The sequence below is a fragment of the Hippopotamus amphibius genome, chromosome 4, assembly GCF_030028045.1.
Source record: "Hippopotamus amphibius kiboko isolate mHipAmp2 chromosome 4, mHipAmp2.hap2, whole genome shotgun sequence".
Lineage (NCBI taxonomy): Eukaryota > Metazoa > Chordata > Mammalia > Artiodactyla > Hippopotamidae > Hippopotamus > Hippopotamus amphibius.
The window spans coordinates 142968977-142988309 of NC_080189.1; the positions used below are offsets into that span (position 1 = coordinate 142968977).

Consider the following 19333-nt stretch of genomic DNA (forward strand, 5'->3'; position numbering starts at 1 on the left):
GAGATTGATAAGCAGTAAGTAATAAACACTTCTCGTTTGCCAGTGGACCAGGAAGATAGCTGTCATTCTTTTAGCAAAGAGCAAACTAATAAGCAGGGATTCTGGCCAACCTCTCCTTTCCTCTGCAGCTTCCAGCTATTTGCCCGGGCATAATGAATGGCCACCGGCGAGCAGACACAATAGCTTCACAATATTTGCACACAATTTATTTGGGTCGGTTTAAAATTTCTCTCTCTCTGTGCCGCCAGCGTTGCCCGATGGAGAATTCAGACAGAAACTCTGGAGACAGAGGAACGGATGATTTCGTTTTCTAGTGATTTCTGGGGAGGAATCTGGGACCGATGGGTGAAATCGAGTACCATTTTGCTTAAGGTTAAAAAAGAAAATTCAGTCTGGGGGGCCAGGTGGTGCCTCGGTAGGAGGGCCAGGCAAGAGGAAACCAGCTTTGGGGGAAGGAGCGAGGGGGACAGAGCGAGAGCAGGGCTCGTGCACGCAGGGGATTCCGTGGCGCCCCGATCCCCGGAGTTCCCACCCTCCGCCTCGCTGCGGGACGTTACAGCGGGAGGAAAGCCCCGGAGTCCCGAGCCCGCCGGACGCTGGGACTCACCCGAGCGCGCGGGAGAGCGCGGGGGCCGAGGCGGCGACGCCTGCCCCTTTAAGGGGCCGGTCTCCGGGCACCGCCGGCCCAGACGCCGGGACGTGCCGGGGCCGCCCCGCCCCGAAGCCGCCCGTTTCCTGCCGGGCGGCGCGACGGCACCTGAGCGACTGCGGCGGCGGCGGCGGCCACTCGGAGCGGGCGGCCCGAGCCGTAGTGCCGGCGCCGCCGCGTCTTCCCGGTCTCCTTCCTTCCCTGGCCGCGCAGGGTAAGGGAGAGCAGGCCGCGCCGGGCCCGGGCCCGGGCAGCGGGGACCGCGGAGTGGGGAGGGCTGCGCCGGCCGCGGGTCCCAGGCGGACGGGAGGGCCGCGCCGGACGGGGGGCGCGGCTACGGGGCCCGGACTACCGCCCGCCGCCACCCCCGCAGCCTAGGCCTTGGGCGCCGGTCTCCGCCGCTGGACTCCGGCTCGGGCCGGGCCGCCGTGGCGGGCGGGCTCCTCTCGGCCTCGCCGGGCCGCCCCGGGCCCGACCCGGGTTCCGCCGCCGCGCCTCCTGCGAGGACGTTTCGCGAGGGTGAGGTCGGCCGGAGAGGGCCCTGGGGTGAGTGAGGAGCCTATTTTTAGCCGGGCGTGAGGGCCCGCGGGAGAGAAGGCGGATTACCGCCGCCTCGGCCGGTGGACGGAGGGAGCGTGTCCCCGGCGGCGTCCCTGGGCCGGAGCCGGGCCACGCGTGCGCCATGCTGGAATTTCAGCGCGGGCCGCCCTCGGGGTGCTTGGGGAAGCGGCGCTCGGCCCTCCCCAGGGCTCCCTCCCGCCGCCCAGTGCTCGTCCCCGGGTCCTGGAGAGGGACGGATGGCGATGAGAAAGCAGCGTGAGCGGAGAGTTTGGAAAAAGCTGTGGACCGCCCTCGAGACGGGGGGAAGTTATCCTGCCTCTCCCTGAGGGGTGTGTCTTCCTTACGGATTCCCCCTCCCCCCTTCAGTCTCCAACAATGAGATTTTTGGCGTGGGGGACCTCGGCAGAAAACCAAACCGGCAGCCTAGAAAAGTCGTATGGTAGTCAGACAACTGGTGTGGGATGTGCGGCCCCGCGCGCCGGCCGGGAAGGAGCATGTGTGTACCAGAGACCGGCAGCCCCAGACGCGCGGAGCGGCATCCTAACCTCGGCCCGCTGCACCCTGATTAGGGTCAAGAGCGGGCTGTGTAATCTTAGCTATTCCTTCTGGGAGGAAGCAGGAATCTAAATTCATGGTTGGGCCTATTCCAGAAAAGGATTCCTTAGCACGTTTCAGAATAAAGCACTGCTTAAAAAGCTATAGTTGAAGCTAACTGTTCAAAGTTGTGCTTTTTTTTGGGAGATGCTTTGTGGAAGCCCTTGAGAAATTTAGACACCCATGGCCTGCTAAAGATAAATATCTTGGGGCGAACTGAGCGCTCTGAATTGTGTAGGAATTGTCTTAAAGTTTTGAATTCTTGGTTAATTAGGTTGCACTTCTTTCTCCCTACTTCACCTAGCAGGCAGATGGCATCGCTGTTTCCAGTTTGGCTAAAGTAGTTGCTGATGAGACTGGTATAATTGTCCCAAGAATAACACTGGAGTACTCTTGAGTTGGTCTGTGTTTTGGGTATACATGCCTTGTTATAGTGTTTTCTGATAAACAAGCCCTCCACCTCCCGACCCCCCACGTCCTCTTGTTCAAGGATCTAACAAGAAATAACTGGGTTTGTTGTTCCTAGATTCTAAGGAAAATTAATTAATTCAGCCCTCTTCCCCTCCCACCAACATTGAGTTAGAAATGTCTTCTCATTTTGCAGCCTTAGCAGTATAACGATCTCTGTCAGGTGCACTTAGAGAGTGAGGTGTTCTGTTTACCTTTCTGAGATTCATACTGAAGCTTAAAATATAACAAAGCCTGATGAAATTTTTTCTTAAACATATTAAGCACTTTAAAATTGTAAAGGATATTGAGCATTATAGAATCCTTTCTTGATGGCTCAGGGTCCACATATAGAGCCATTGACATGATTTGGTTTCCAGCTTAGTTTTTTCTATATCCTCTCTTAATATCATAGTCTCTTCTGCCTGATGCAGGTGTTTTCTTGGATCTTTCACTCCAAGCCACCTTCCAGTTTATAGGCTTCAGTCTGCTTTTAGTGGGGAGAAAATTTTAAGAATTAGATGTTAAATGACAGTATGACTTTTATAAAGGGCCTGAAAAGTGGAGACTTTTTTGAGGCTGAACTTTAAAGGACCTGTGTTAAGAATGATACTGTTGGTAACTTATCTTGAATTTTACTTGAAATGTATGGAAGATGTATTGCATACTTATTATAATTTTTATAGCAAGGGAAGTTTTAATCGAAAAGATCTCACAATACTTTGTAAACAATTTAAGTTGTTAATAAACGTAATAGTATGGGTTTCTTAGGAATCTGACTAAATATGTAAAAAGGAAATGTAGAGAGACCATACATTTCAAGAACATTAAAATGTTTGAGAATAACATCTCATTAGCTGCTTTTTCTGTGTACTGTTTATGTTTTTAGTTATTCTGAAGGTAAATCCAGAGCATACTTATGGAAGCAAGTAACCGTTTCTTTAGAAGTGATCACTCATGCATAAAGTTGAATTTCATTGCTTCTTCTTTCAGTTTTTGTGAATGTGACTTTGGGTGTTCTGATCTTAAAAATGTAGTTTATGTGCAAAGCACAGGTTAAACATTGGTTTAGATGAGAATATAAGCTGTTTTTTTTTCTATAAACAGAAAATTAAACAGAAAGAGGAAAAATCCTTAGTACCATAACTAAGGAGTTTGATTTAACTTAATCTTCTGTATCTGAGTTCTAAAAAGAGAAAAATAATGACAGTTTTTAACTGTTTGCATGCCAGGCTGTTGAATTGGTGTTTTAAGTGTTTTTTTTCCAGACTTTGAGATAGATAGGGGTGTAAACTATTTAGGCTTTTAAATTAATTAATTTTTAAAATGGTATAGGTTTTTAATTGGTTTTATCTTAAAAAGATAAAATAGGAAAAATAGTGTACTTTTAGTGTTAAGAATAGTTTTATTAATGACTTCAATAGGAAATCTAATATTCCTAGGAAATGTGTAAAAAGTGTTCACCTTTTTTTTTTTAAGAAATTTTATTGAGACACAGTTGACATACAATAAACTGAATTAATTAATTAATTAATTAATTTTTAGAGTTGCGAGTTGAGTTTATTTGGGGCAAAATTAGGACTGCAGCCTGGGAGACAGCATCCCAGATAGCTCTGAGAAACTGTTCCAGAGAGGCAGGGGGGAAGATTAGTATGTATGTAATCTTGGTGAAGGAGGATTACATCAATCAAACATATTTTTGTAGGGGGTTTCTACTAGTCTCGAGGAGCCGACGTCACCATAAACGGTATGTATTTGATGTGTGCAATTTGATTTTTTTTTCTTGTTAGTAGTGTGTATATGGCAATCCCAGTCTCCCAATTCATCCCACCCCAAGCCTCCCCGCACCCCCCCCCCCCGCCCAGTTTCCCCTCCTTGGTGTCCATATATTTTTTCTCTACATCTGTGTCTCTTTTACTGCCTTGCAAACTGGTTAATCTGTACCATTTTTCTAGATTCCGCATGTATATGTTAATATACGATATTTGTTTTTCTCTTTCTGACTTACTTCACTCTGTATGACAGTCTCTAGGTCCATCCATGTTTCTACAGATGTCCCAGTTTTGTTCGTTTTTATGGCTGAATAACATTCTGTTGTATATATGTACCACATCTTCTTTATCCATTCATCTGTCGATGGACATTTAAGTTACTTGCATGATCTGGCTATTGTAAATACTGCTGCAGTGAACATTGGGGTGGATGTGTCTTTTTTTTTTTTCTTTAAGAACTTTTATTGACATACAATTGACATAAAAAAAACAAATTGTACACTTTGGAGATATGCAGTTTATTTTTTCTTATTGGTAATGTGTATATGGCAATCCCAGTCTCTCAATTCATCCCGGGGGTGGATGTGTCTTTTTGAAATGTGGTTTTCTCTGGGTATATGTCCAGCAGTGGGATTACTGGGTCATATGGTAATTCTGTCTTTAGTTTTATAAGGAACCTCCATACTGTTCTCGATAGTGGCTGTATCAATTCACATTGCCACCAACAGTGCAAGAGCGTTCCCTTTTCTCCACACCCTCTCCAGCATTTATTGTTTGTAGATTTTTTGATGATGCCCATTCTAACCAGTGTGAGGTGATACCTCATTGTAGTTTTGATTTGCATTTCTCTAATAATTAGTGATGTTGAGCAGCTTTTCATTTGCTCTTGGCCATCTGTATGTCTTTGGAGAAATGCCTATTTAGGTCTTCTGCCCATTTTCCGTTAGGGTTGTTGGTTTTTTTGATATTGAGCTGCATGAGCTGTTTATATATTTTGGAGATTAATCCTTTGTTGATTCATTTGTAAATATTTTCTCCCATTCTGAGGGTTGTCTTTTCCTCTTGTTTATAGTTTCCTTTGCTGTGCAAAAGCTTTTAAGTTTCATTAGGTCCCACTTGTTTATTTTTGTTTTTATTTCCATTACTCCAGGAGGTGGGTCACCTCCTTTTAAAAAAGTTATGATTTAGTATTTTACCTATCACCTTAACTACTACAAGCTGATTAAGAACTTTTAACCCCAAGTCTAGTTTCAGCAAAGTGATTTGTACACTAGGTAGAACTTAAATGAATGGTTTATACTCCCCTCCTTCCAGGACATTGCGTTTTGGGTTTCTCTTTTCACTCATTGCTCTGCTCATTCTTTTATGATTCGTCCTCATTCTTGAAGTGCTCAGTCCTTGGTTCACTTTTCTTTTTATATTCCTCTGGTGATCTCATCCAGTGTCATGGCTTTAAATACCTATATGCTGATAGCTTTCATTTTTATATCTCCAGCCCAGACTTACCTCCTGTATTCTGTACAGCCTGTTCTGAATTTCCATTTGGATGTGGAGTAGTAAACTCAAACTAAAATTCCATGTTCCTCTTTAAACCTTCCTTAGGTGCAGTCTGATCCATCTTATTAGATGGCAGCTCTATCCAACATTCAGGTGAAAAGAAAAATGGAGTGATCCCTGACTTATCTCATTCATACTTGGCATTCTTGGCTCAATCTTATCTTGAAAATATATCCAAAATCAAATCACTTCTTACCACCTCCATTGGTTTGGCTAATCCAAACCAATCTTCTCTCTTGCCTAGATTTCTGCAGTTAATATCCTCATGGGTTTCTCTGCTTCTATCCTAGCTCTCTACAGTCTTTTTCAACAGAGGAACCACTTCTTTCCTCAAAACCCTGCAGTGATCCAAAATCCTTATTTATGGTCTACAAGGTCTTATAGAATCTGGATACTCCTGCTCTCCCCATCTCCCCTTACCTCTCCTAAGTTACCTACTACTCTGATTCCTGCTTATTTTACTCCAGCCCCACTGGTTGTCTTAGAGCCTTTACACTGGCTGTTACCCCTCCTTGAATCCCTTTTTCTGTAAGGTATCTACATGACTGATTCCCTTCTCTGCTTCAGATCTTTGCTCTTGAAATGTTTTTCAAAATGATCTGCTTTACTGTTTAAAGCTGCATGTCCCTACTTATGATCCCTGTACCCTGTTCTTTTTTCCATAGCAGTTGTCACCTTCCAACAAATTATATAATTTCCTTGTTGATCATGTTTATTATCTCTTCTTGCTGCCCCAATACACACACTATAATGTCACCTCTATGAGGACAGGGCTATTCGTCTCTTTTGTTTATTGACAGATCCTAAGTGTTTAGGACAGTGCTTGACACATAACAGGTGCTCAATAAAGATTTATTAAAGATTTGTACATTACAAGTGAATTAAAATCTTTATCCTGTGTTTTTTTTGTTTTGTTTTTTTCTGTGATGCATACTTCATTTTGGGACACGTGTAGTTTTCAGTTTGCTCCTTTCCTAGGAGCAGTCAGAGAGCAGAAGAAAAGTGGCAGTGAACCTTTGGGAACCCCTTGGTTTGAGGGAGTGATGTTGGAGTGTGGTGGAGACCTTCTTACCTGTCCCATGTGATTAGAACCATTAGTTAGGTAATTTAAAAAGTTGGTTAAAGCAAGGACTCAAGGTATCTGTGCACTGTGTTTTAACTTTAAGTATTTACTTTTATTTTTCTTTGCCTCTCTTTTTATTTGGATCAATCTCTTGTCTTTGAGTAGGGGGTCTCCTGATCTTTTTCCTATGCATCATACCCTAAAAGCATTGTATATAATTGTTAGTATTGCTTTTTTTTAAGTGTAATGAAATATTCAAACTTCACAATCATTCTAGATTTTTCCAAATATTATCAAGGCCTTCCAAAGGATTTAACTTAGTTTTTGTAGAACTAACAGCTTTGTCTTTATTCTGTCATTTAATTGACTTATAGAAATAAGCAAATATGTAGGTGAGTAGGTTGCTAGCCAGAAGCATGTGGCTTTCCGTAGACACCAGCGCATGTATTTTTAACCAAGGGGAGGAATGTCATTTAATCCAGTGAGAGGTCCTTTAAGATTGCTTCTATGTTGAATAGTATTCATGGGGGCCATAGGATCCTAGCTGCCTACCATTACTAGAGAGAATGTCATTTATCCACATTTCTTTATTTTGATTCTGAGTGACATCTGCAGTTATCTGAACTTATATGATTTTTAGTAATTACATTGTCTACCCAGAGACCTGATGTTATGCTATATTTTCACTGGAGAATGTGAGATGATTATTTATTCTTACACGAGTCATTTAAGTTGCCAAGGGAACAGTCTGGTCTGGAAGTCAGTAATTAGGAGACCTACAGGTCTTAGACCTTATTAATTCTAAGGTTCTGTGCAAGTTTCTTATTGCTCAGGTCTTTAATTATATAATGTGTGGTTGTAAGTGGAAAGAGTGTGGGTCTCTTTCCAGGGAGTCTGAAGAACTTGGATTTGAATTTGGCTTTGCTGGTTAATATCACTTACTATATGTGTGGTTTTACCTGCTGGAGACTCATTTGCCTTGCTTATATTATCTTAATAGTTGCTACGTAAGTGATAGCTAACATTAGAGTGCATATTTGTTGTAAGGTTTTGTAAATACTTTATGTACAGTATCATATTTAATCCTCTCCACAGCCTTATGAGATAGATAGTATTTGGTGGAAATGAGGGAGGCAGGTTAAATGATTTGTCCAAAGACAGAGCAAATAAAAGGAAGAACCTGAATTTGAAATAGATATTCTGACTCTAGAGCCCATTCTCATCCATTGAGCTGTTCTGTAAGAATGCTTTCTGAAAAAAAAAAAAAAAGTCACTGTCCATGTGCAATTGTCTGATGTTAGGTATTAGAAAGCTACATTAAGGTTATAAAAATTTCTTTCCTCTAGAGTTAGAGGATTAACTCTTAAAGTTAGTGATTTAAATTTGAGAAAAAGTTTTCCAGGGAGAGAAAGTGGTAAAAGTTACTTAAAACCAAATGCTGTAAAATGTTATATATAGAGATCAATGCGTAGACTGTGATCTTTTTAATTTACAAGAAATTTTTTCAGTCTTGATTCCTGTGTATGTGCATTAAATTGTTACTGCCATGTGATCTTTTTATTTATTTGTTTATTTTATTGTCTGTGTTGGGTCTTTATTTGCTGTGCGTGGGCTTTCTTTTTAGTTGCGGTGAGTGGGGGCTACTCTTTGTTGCGGTGCGCGGGCTCCTCGTTGCTGTGGCTTCTCTTGTTGTGGAGCTCGGGCTCTAGTTGCGTGGGCTTCAGTAGTTGCAGCATATGGGTTCAGTAGTTGTGGCTCATGGGCTCTAAAGCGCAGGCTCAATAGCTGTGGCGCATGGGCTTAGTTGCTCCGCAGCATGTGGGATCTTCCTGGAATTGGGATCGAACCGTGACCTCTGCATTGTCAGGCGGATTCTTAACCACTGTGCCACCTAGGAAGCCCAGGGGACAAGGTTCTTAACCACTGTGCCACCAGGGAAGTCCCTAGATGTTTCCTTAAAATTTTAATATCCATGCCCAGGTTGAATTCATTTATTTACTTCTGGCCTGTACTTGATTTGTTTATTGGGAAGTCATGTTCATTTGAAATGTGCTCCATAATTAGTTTACATAGTTTTCATAATCTGGATATCTCAGATTGGCTGAACGTGATTTCTGTGAAGTGAATTTCTCAAGCTTCTCATATAATTTGGTATTTTCATTTCTTGGTATAGTTTCAGTTACTGTGGTGTATAATCCTTTTTTGTATTTTTTTTTTCTGTTTTGTTTTTGAACACTATATATGAGATCCTTCTGTATGAGTTTATTTGCAACTTCCTTTCCCCCCTCAACTTTATTTTTTTATTTTTTCTTATAAAAAAGATTTTTCTATATATATATCTTTATATATATATATAAGCTCTTTTTTGGAGTATAATTGTTTTACACTGTTGTGCCAGTTTCTGCTGTACAACACAGTGAATCAGCTGTATTTATACGTATATCCCCATATCCCCTCCCTCCTGCGACTCCTTCCCACCCTCCCTATCCCACCCCCCCAACTTTATTGTTCTAATATTCTTCCACCATGTTGTATATAGCTCTAATTCATTCACTTTCACATCTACAGGGAATTTCATTGTATGTATGTATATTTTCCAGTTTATTTATTATCTGTTGATGGGCATTTGGGTAGTTTCCAGTTTTCTTTTGCTATTGTAAACAATGCTGCTATGAATACTTTATATAGATCTGTTGGTGTACTTGCATCTGTACTGTCTCTAGTATAGTGTTTTTAAAAACTTTTTTGTTAATAGAGTAAGAAATAAATTTTACATTATGAGACTCAATACATTATCAGATGTGTACATATATAACAAAGTTTCTTGGGGAAAAAAAACTGTGATGCTGGTTCATTTCATTAAAAATAGAGTGCCAATCAAGACCGACTAAGTTGATTTTTGCTACCCACTAATGTGTTGAAATTTGCAGTTTGAGTAAACTGTTTTGGACCTTATATGTGGAACTGCTGAATTGTAGGACAGGTACATTTTCAGCTTTACTGTAGGTAGTGCCGAGTTGTTTTCCAATATAATTGTACGAGTTTATTCCCCTCACTAGTGTATACGTGTGATGGCTCCACATTTTTGCCTATACACTTGACCTCTGAACAACTTGGGGGGTTAGGGACACTGACTTCTGTGCAGTTAATTCTACCTATAATTTATAGTTGGCCCTCCATATCTCCTGTTCCTCTCAATCAGTGGTTTGGCACCTGCAGATTAACCGCATGTCGGATAGTACTGTGGTATTTACTGTTGAAAAAAATAAGACCCTCACATTTCACTCCCGTGTTGTTCAAAGATCTGCTGTACTTGATATTGGTAAATACTAAAGTTAGACAGCCTTGAGTATGAATTGATATCTTGTAGGTTTTGCGTTTTTACTTGCTCAGAGGAGATGTCTTTTCAAATGTTTCCTGGCCATTTTTGTTTCTTTTTCTCAGAAATGACTATTGGGTTTTTCTTTTTGATAGGAGTTCCTTATATGTTCTGAGTACTAATTCTTTACTGTTCACTATCACAAATGTCTTTTCCCATTTTGTGGCTTGTCTTTTTCACTTTCTTATGGTTTCTTTGTTAATAAAGGTTAAACATTTTAATTTAGTTGAATTTCTCAGGACTTTCCTTTTATGATTTGTACTTTGTGTCTCATTTAAGAAATCCTCCCTCAAGGTTATAAAGATATTCTTGCATGTTGTCTTATAAAATTTAATTTTACCTTTCACAGTTCTTTCCCAGAAATTAATTTTTGTTTCTTCACTTTTATGCTGCTTTCTTTTCTCCAAAATTCCACTGCTTAGCATTTCAGTTTCCTTTTTTAAGGGCTAAAATGTGTGAATTTAGTAAATACTTTGAAATAAATCTTTAAGTTGTTAGTATTATGCACTGTCCACACCTTGCTTTTAGAGTCATAGGTAAATTAATTATGTAAGAACACTAAGGTATGCATAGTTATCTAGTAAACGTTGAAGTCTTCATTCTCCCCCAACCCCCGTGTGACATTATAGGTTTGTAAACATTTCAGTGATGCCAGTGTTTATGCTGTGTGTGGTTTTCTTAAGTTGTTATGGACATCTGTTGTGAAGTAGTCTGGTTAGTTATTTTCTTAAAGTTGCAGCTCTTTGTGTTTGGTATTTTGCAGTTTCACCATAGTGAGTTGTGAGTATGGACCTATTTCTCTCTATCCAACTAGTACTCAGAGTATACGTATAATCTGAGGAATCAGATCTTTCTTCAGTTTTGGAAAATTCTCAGCTCTTTAATAAATATTGCTTATGTTGTTTTCACTTCTCTTTTGGTAGACCTATGTTGGAGTCTTTAAAGTTTATCCTCTGTGTATTTTAATTGCTGTTTCAGTTTTTTTCTCTTTATTTTTCTGTGCCTTATAGTGGGTGAATTTGGTACTGTATAGCAATTTACATTTTTCTTCTGCTTCTGTCCAGCTTAGAGTTTATCGTCTATTATGTCTACATGCCAGTGTTTACAATTTTCATTTCTTAGATTTGGAATTGCTTTTTCATATACACCTGCCTGTTTCCGTTCTCTCCTTTTTTGTTTTATAACCTTTTTGCTATTTTATAAACAGATTCCTTTATCTCTCTGACATTTTCAACATGTTCAAATTTAAAAATCTTTGTCAGATGTTTCATAAAACTTATACCATCTGATGTGAATTCATGTTTTTATTGATTTTTTTCCCCCTCATTAAATTTCTTCCTATGTTTTGGATTATTGGCTTATTAAGTTTGAATGGAGTTTTTCTTTTTTAATACTGATCACCTTTGAATCTCTTAAGTCATATTTCTCTTGTCTGAAAGGGAGTCTTGGCAATTATAAATTTTGAAGGTTCACTGTATTTGAATTATGTAACTAGATAATTTATAAACCAACTTTAAGAATGTGGGAATTCAATTCATTTGGTGAAATTCCAGAGATGCACCCTTTTCTTGGATATTGTTCTTAGTCAGATTAACTTTTCTCACAGTTTTTTTGCTTAGATTGCTTATTGGGAATGATAGCAAGAATGGAGTCAACAGAAAAAGAAAATTGTTTTTTTTTGATGGGGGAGCTGCTGTTGTAGATTTAAATGTTTGTTAAAATACAAAATTTGTACTTATTTCCAATTCACAGTAATTTTATCTGGACTTTTTGATTTTTATTTTTCTCTTATATGCTTCTTTTGCCGCTTCAAGAATGTTTCATTGAAGTCCATATTATGATAAAAAGTTCCTGATTTTGTGTTTCACAGTACTGGTGGACACAAATGGGACTGATGTATAGTATATTTATGAAGGTTTATTTTGAAAGAAAATCCATAATCATAAGGACTACCTGTGTAAAGTTATTTGTGTTTTGAAACTGTTTATGTTTTGAAGCTATTTATGTTATGAAGTAAACTTTTTTCTTCCCATATTTATGCTGATTTGTCTTTAGCCAATTAAAACCTGACATTGCTATGTGTTGATCACTGACTGTGTTGGGCTTGCAGGTAGTTGGGAGAGAACATACAGATCAGTAGGAGAATCACTTATTTGGCATATTAAACTTCAGTAGTATAAAGCAATCCTTGTATAACAAGTAAGTAAAAATCTTCAGTGAATTTTTTTTGAACCATTATTTTCAAGGTACAATCTTAGAAGTTGATTACAGAAGATTGTGAGTACAAAAGCAAATGCTGCTTCATTTCAGTAAATGGGGATGGGAAAATTTCTTACTAGTTGAAGATTATTTAACTTCATGGGTTAATAATTTATTAACAGAAGTAATGTTTTAGAAAAAAATAGGAAAATGAAAATGTATAAGTACTTCCCTTACCTTATTTTAGCATCCTTATTTGTATGTACTTTTAGTTTAAATATGTATAAGATTTTGTTGTTCATTCACAATTTTGTTGTTTGTGTAGACTTTGTGTCTCTTTGCTTTCTCTTAAATAGCAGAGATAGAAGTTTGTGGAATACTGTTAAAATAAAAATTGAAATTTAGTCTGTAGAAGTGTAGAATTGGAAATGTAGACTTCAGAGTAGATTGTATTGTCTTAGAAAAGATAATCAGGATTTTACTGTTATTTAATTGGTGCACTTGATTGTAAAATGTTGTGAAGTTTTGTTCTAATTTTGTATGATTTTATTCTTGGAAGCTCTGAAGACCGTAATTGAGGGACCAGAGAGAGAAAATTTTTTACTAGCATTTTTTCCCTTGGCTTCCTGAAAAGGAGTTTATTAAGAAAAAGTTTGGATGAAATCTCTAATGAAAGAGCTTTGTGACATTCTCAGTCATATTCTGGTAGGAAGAAGTATTGCTCATTTACAAAAACTGCATTCTAGATTATTAAATTTTAGATTAAATATTTTTAATTGTTTGCTAAATTAAATTTGTTACACTTAGCTGATAGACTTTATTGCTTCTGAAAACTGAATATTCCAATGTTTCGCCAGATCTGGGTCTCTGTGTTAGTGATCATTATATTCATGGAGATTTTATTCCTTTATCCTTTGGCTTCTATTGCTGATTAATATATGTCTGATTTTATTCTTTTATAGGTAATTTTTTCTATGCTGCTTTTAAGACCTTAGCATCTTTTGAGCTATATAATTTTACTACATATATATTTAGATTTGTTTCTTTTTATTTATGCCATCCAGATTTTGTTGCCCTTTTGGAATTGGAAGGTTTATATCTTTCAGCAGTTTCTGAAAATTCTTAGCCTTTATCACATCATGTTACCTTTCTTGAGTGGTTTCTCTCCTTGCATTCCCATTTGACTTACTAGGCCTTCTCTTTTTTTTTTTTTAAACTGTGTTTTTGTCTTACTGGGTTTTTTTTTTTTTAATTTTATTTATTTATTTATTTATTTATTTATTTATTTAATTGGCTGTGTTGGGTCTTCATTGCTGTACACGGGCTCTCTCTATTTGTGGCGAGTGGGGGCTACTCTTTGTTGTGGTGCGTGGGTTCCTTATTGTGGTGGCTTCTCTTGTGGATCATGGGCTGTAGGTGGATGGGCTTCACTAGTTGCAGCACATGGGCTCAATAGTTGTAGCAAACAGGCTTAGTTGCTCCGAGGCATGTGATATCTTCCTGGGGCAGGTATCAAACCCATATCCCCTGCATTGGCAGGCGGATTCTTAACCACTGCACCACCTAGGAAGTCTGGACCATCTCATTCTCTTTTTCATGTCTCATTAGTTTTTCTTTCATGTTTTTATAAGCTTTGTCTTGCTGTTTGATAGTTCTTCAGCTGTATATAGTTATGAATTCATTTAGTTTTTAATGTCTGCATGTGTGTGTATATGCACATGTGTGTGTGGGTGCTTATGCACAATTTACAGTTTCTTTAATTTTTATCTTTTGGTCTTTTATATGAATGTTTTATTCTTTTTCCATATGTGGGATTTCACTTATGCTTCTAATAGCTGAAAAAATTATTTTTTATAGTATTTCACATTATTCTATTGGGAATTCTTAGGGATATAATCCCTGTATGAATCTTTGAGTTTTAAATTTCTATTGTAAGTTCACCTTCAACAGGAATGTATCTGCAAGTACTGTACCATTCAGGCCAGACTGGGTAGAAGGAATTTTTTTCCAGAGTCTTTCATGGCCTTGGAGCCATTTTTATGTCAGTATTTTTGGTAGAAGCATTGGGGGTATTCTGGACAGGCAGAGATATTAGGTGTAAATTTAAGAATCCATGGTTACAAAAATTTTTTTTTTAAGAGTCAACAGTCAGAATTTATTTGGAGATGTCACTTTCAAACTGCTGTTTTACATTGATCTCTTTTTTACTTTCTGGTTGTATTTTACTTTATGTGTTCATTTTAAATTTGATTTTTAAAAATTTAAGTATAGTTGATTTATGATTCAGGTGTAAAGCAGAGTGACCCAGTTATGCATATGTATATATATATACACATACACACACATGATTTTTCATATATATATTTTTAATATAAATTTATTTATTTATTTTTGGCTGTGTTGGGTCTTCGTTGCTGCTTGGGGGCTTTCTCTAGTTGTGGTGAGCAGGGGCTATTCTTCATTGTAGCGTGCAGGCTTCTCACTGCGGTAGCTTCTTGTTGTGGGAGCACGGGTTCTAGGCACAGGCTTCAGTAGTTGTGGCATGGGCTTAGTTGCTCTGCAGCATGTGGGATCTTCCCGGACCAGGGATCGAACCCATGTCCCCTGCATTGGCAGGTGATTCTTAACTACTGCGCCACTAGGTAAGTCCCCATATTCTTTTCTGCTATAGTTTATTACAAGATATTAAATATAGTTCCCTGTGCTATACAGTAGGACCTTGTTGTTTATCCATTCTATATATAATAGTTTGCATATGCAAATTCTCAGTGCATCCCTCCACCATTTCCCCTCCCTCTTGGTAACTACAAGACTGTTTCCCATGTCTGTGAGTCTGTTTCTGTTTTCGTAGATAAGTTGGTTTGTATCATATTTTAGATTCCACATATAAGTGATAGCATATGGTATTTGTCTTTCTCTGACTTCACTTAGTGTGGTAATCTCTTAAGTCCATCCATGTTGCTGCACATGGCATTATTTCATTCTTTTTTTATGGCTGAGTGGTATTCCATTGTATTTTCTTTATCCATTCATCTGTTGATGGACATTTAGGTTGTTACCATGTCTTGGCTATTAGAAATAGTGCTGTTAACATTGGGGTACATGTACCTTTTCAAATTATGGTTTGCTCCGAATATATGCCCAAGAGTGGGACTGCAGGTTTGTATGGCAACTCTACTTTTAGTTTTTATTTTTCACTTCTGATTTTATTGATTTGGGCCCTCTCCCTTTTCTTCTTGATGAGTCTGGTTAAAAGTTTAATACTTTTGTTTATCTTTTCAAAGAACCAGATTTTAGTCTCATTGATCTTTTTATTTTTTAGTCTCTATTTCATTTATTTCTGCTCTGATCTTCGATTTCTTTCCTTCTACTAACTTTGGCTTTGTTTGTTCTTCTTTCTCTAGTTGGCTTAAGCTTAGGGTTAGGTTGTTTATTTGAGAATTTTATTCTTTCCTGAGGTAAGGTTGTATCACTACATACTTCCTACTTAGAAGTGCTTTTGCTGCATCTCATAGGGTTTGGATTGTTGTGTTTTCATTTTCATTTGTCTGTAGGTATTTTTTCAATTTCCTTCTTGATTTCTTCAGTGATCCATTGGTTGTTTAGTAGCATGTTGTTTAGCCTCCATGTGTTTGTGTTTCTTGCAGTTTTTTTCTTGTACTTGATTTCTAGTCTCGTAGTGTTGTGGTCAGAAAAGATGCTTGATGTGGTTTCAGTTTTCTTAAATTTACCAAAGCTTGTTTTGTGGGCTACCATGTAATCTGTCCTGGAGAATGTTCCATGTGTACTTGAAAAGGATGTGTATTCTCTTGCTTTCAGGTGGAGTGCTCTATAAATATCAATTAAGTCCATGTGGTCTAATGTGTTATTTAAGGCTTGTATTTCCTTACTGATTTTCTGTCTGGATAATCTGTCCATTGATGTAAGTGAGGTGTTAAAGTCCCCTACCCTTATTGTGTTACTGTTGATTTCTCCTTTTATGTCTGTTAATATTTGCCTTATATATTGAGATGCTCCTATGTTGGTTGCATTTATATTTACAAATGTTATATCTTCTTCTTGGATTGATCTGTTGATCACTATGTAGTGTTCTTCTTTGTCTCTTGTAACTTTATTTTAAAGTGTATTTTGTCTGGTATAAGTATTGGTACTCCAGCTTTCTTTTGATTTCCATTTGTGTGTAATATCTTTTTCCATCCCCTCAGTTGTAGTCTGATTGTGTCTCTAGATCTGAAGTGAGTCTCTTGTAGGTAGCATATATATACGGGTCTTGTTTTTGTATCCATGCATCCAGTCTGTGTCTTTTGGTTGGGGCATTTAGTTCGTTTACATTTAAGGTAATTACCAATATGAGTGTTCTTACTGCCATTATATTAATTGTTTTGGATTTGTTTTTGTAGGTCTTTTATTTCCCCCTTCTTTTGTTCTCTTTTGTGATTTGATGACTACCTTTGTGTTATATTTGGATTCCTTTTTCTTTTTTGTGTATATGTACTGTAGATTTTTGGTTTGTAGTTAACCGTGAGGTTTTTGTACAGCAGTGTATATATATGATTGTTTTATGTTGCTGATCTCTTGATTTTAAGTGCATTTAAAATACCTTGCATTTGTACTCCTCTCCCCCAGCTTAATGTTTTCGATAACATATTTTACATCTAATTGTTTTGTGTATCCATTAACTGCTTATTGTGGATATAGATAATTCTACTACTTTAGTCTTTTAATCTCCTCACTAGCATTGTGTGTGGATGATTTCCTACCTTTGCTCTGTGTTTGCCTTTACCGGTGAGCTTTTTCATTTTATGGTTTTCTTGTTTCTAGTTGTGGCCTCTTCTTTTTCACCCAGAGAACTTGTTTAATATTTTTTGTAAAGCTGGTTTGGTGGTGCTGAATTCTTTGAGCTTTTGTTTGTCTGTAAGGCTTTTGATTTCTTGGTCAAATCTGAATGAGAGCCTTGCTGAGTAGAATATTCTTGATTGTAGATTTTTCCCTTTCGTCACTTTAAGTATATCCTGCCACCCTTTTCTGGCCTGCAGAGCTTCTGCTGAAAAATCAGTTGATAGCCTTATGGGAGTTCCCTTGTAGGTTATTTGTTGCTTTTTCCATGTTGCTTTTAGTATTCTGTTTATCTTTGATATTTGTTGTTTTGATTACAGTGTGTCTTGGTGTGTTCCTCTTTGGGTTAATACTGTAATGTATATATATTTATTGGATACCTTGTTTTCCTTTGGGAGCCTTCTAAACCTTCCTTTAATCTTTATCAGGTTCATCTTTTTTCTCACATTTTAGGTGATGTTTATAGATTAAGGCTATCAGACCTTTGTCTTTTTTTGAGTTTAGTCACTACTTTTTTCCATAAAATCTTTACAGTGTTTTCTAGTCAGATTTTCTAGTTTGTTCCTTTATGGCTCTGGGTCTTTCATGAGACACAGGAAAAAAAAAGCCTTTTACAAAACAAAATTATTTTAGAGTGAAAAAAATACATTTGTCTTCCAGTTTTTCTGTGGTTTAATTTTTTAACCTTTAAAACTTTGATCCGTATATAATTGAGGTGGGGCTTAATTTACCCCCCAAATGGCTATCATTTGTGCTGATACTACTTATTAAATAATCCTTGGATTTACTTATTGATTTGAAATGGCTCTCTGATTATATACTAATTTTTTCATATGTATTTGGGGCTTTTTTGGTTGCATTTACTTGACACTTCTTGGGCAAGATGTAAAAATTCTTGTTTCATAGTGAAACTTTTCTAATAGTTCCCTTAGAGATTTTTGGATAGTATTTGACGTTTTTGTTTTGTCATTTACATTTCATGTTTAGTTTGTGAGATGATCTTAAGTGTTAATGTCTTTTTTAGGAATAGCCAAGAATAGATATAACGTTTTATCATTTTAGTACTTTCATTATTGAGTGACCTAAAGTGATGTACTTAAGAGTTATATAATCAGTCTATTATGTTTTCTTTTAAGAATTTTATTGAGATATAATTGACATATAGTAAACTGCATATTATGTTTAACTTTTAACACCCTAGCAAAACTTTCCTGAAGGATGATAGGATTTGAAGTTGGTTGTCTGTTTGTTGAATAAATTTAATAGATACCATACGTTATTAGAACTGCTTTGTGGTAGTGGGATTGGACATAGTTAAAGAGGTTAGGGCAGTTAGAGGGCCACAGGGAGAAGTTACAGGAGGAAAAGATTTTGGATCAAAACTAGAAAGAATATTCTGATATCTTTATAAAAGGAGCTTATGGGAAATGCTTATTCCTAATAAGCATAGGCTTACTGACCATTCAGCTGGGTCCAGTCTTTGGGTGGCTAGTTGAATTAGATGGCCCTTTCTAACCCAGAGAGCTTGTGAAAAAGAAAAGGTAGGTCAAGACTATAGATTTTAGGGAAAAGAAGTCTTTTGTTTATGGTATCGCTGTTTTACAGTTATATCTTTGGTGTGAATTTCCTGGTCTAATGTCAATTTTTGAGCAATGTTAGTTTTGAGCAATTTTGATGATTTGTCTTCATCTTTGGAAACTGATTTTATGTATTGATTGGAAATACTAATTATTTAAATGTATTATTAAATTTTTGGTATTAGAGCATTTAATTTGTCTAAGTTGTCATGTTAGCTTTTTTTTTTTTAAGAACTTTTATTGAGATACACTTAACATACAGTAAACTGCATATATTTAGAGTGTACAATTTGGTATCCCAGTCTCCCAATTCATTCCCCCCAACCCTCCCTGCTTTCCCCACTTGGTGTCCATATGTTTGTTCTCTACATCTGTGTCTCTGTTTATGCCCATAAGTTAGCTTTCTTTATAGAATAAACTTTTAACTAGGTTATCTCCTGTGGATATGTTTTTGAATGAGCAGTGTCTTTTCCTGAGAAAATGGATTAGTTGGGGCTTGATGGGTAAGCAAATGTCTGAAAGATATGGGTGTAACTCTCAGCAGCCCCAGGTATGCAGATCCTTTTCATTTTCTTGGAGAAACTGTTCCAACTAATTTATCTAGTCTTGTATTAAAGGAAGTAAGTTTGGTTAAAAAAAAAAGTTAGAAGTTTCACGTGTAGTGACATGATACCTAATGGAGAAATGAAATTTCATATT

The 19333-nt window shown here is 37.6% G+C and overlaps 1 protein-coding gene across 10 annotated transcripts in view; it reads left to right on the plus strand.

Annotated features, from left to right (window-relative positions):
* The first annotated feature begins 712 nt into the window (after positions 1-712).
* KTN1 (kinectin 1) overlaps positions 713-19333 on the plus strand; it is a 126194-nt gene continuing 107573 nt past the window's right edge. For 8 of the 10 annotated variants that reach the window (XM_057732885.1, XM_057732891.1, XM_057732888.1 and 5 more), the window contains exon 1: positions 713-863. The gene's annotated coding sequence lies outside the window, so the exon portion shown is untranslated. Of the gene's footprint in view, positions 864-3956; positions 3999-19333 lie in introns of all 10 variants that reach the window. The other 2 variants (XM_057732884.1, XM_057732893.1) reach the window with 2 other exon arrangements.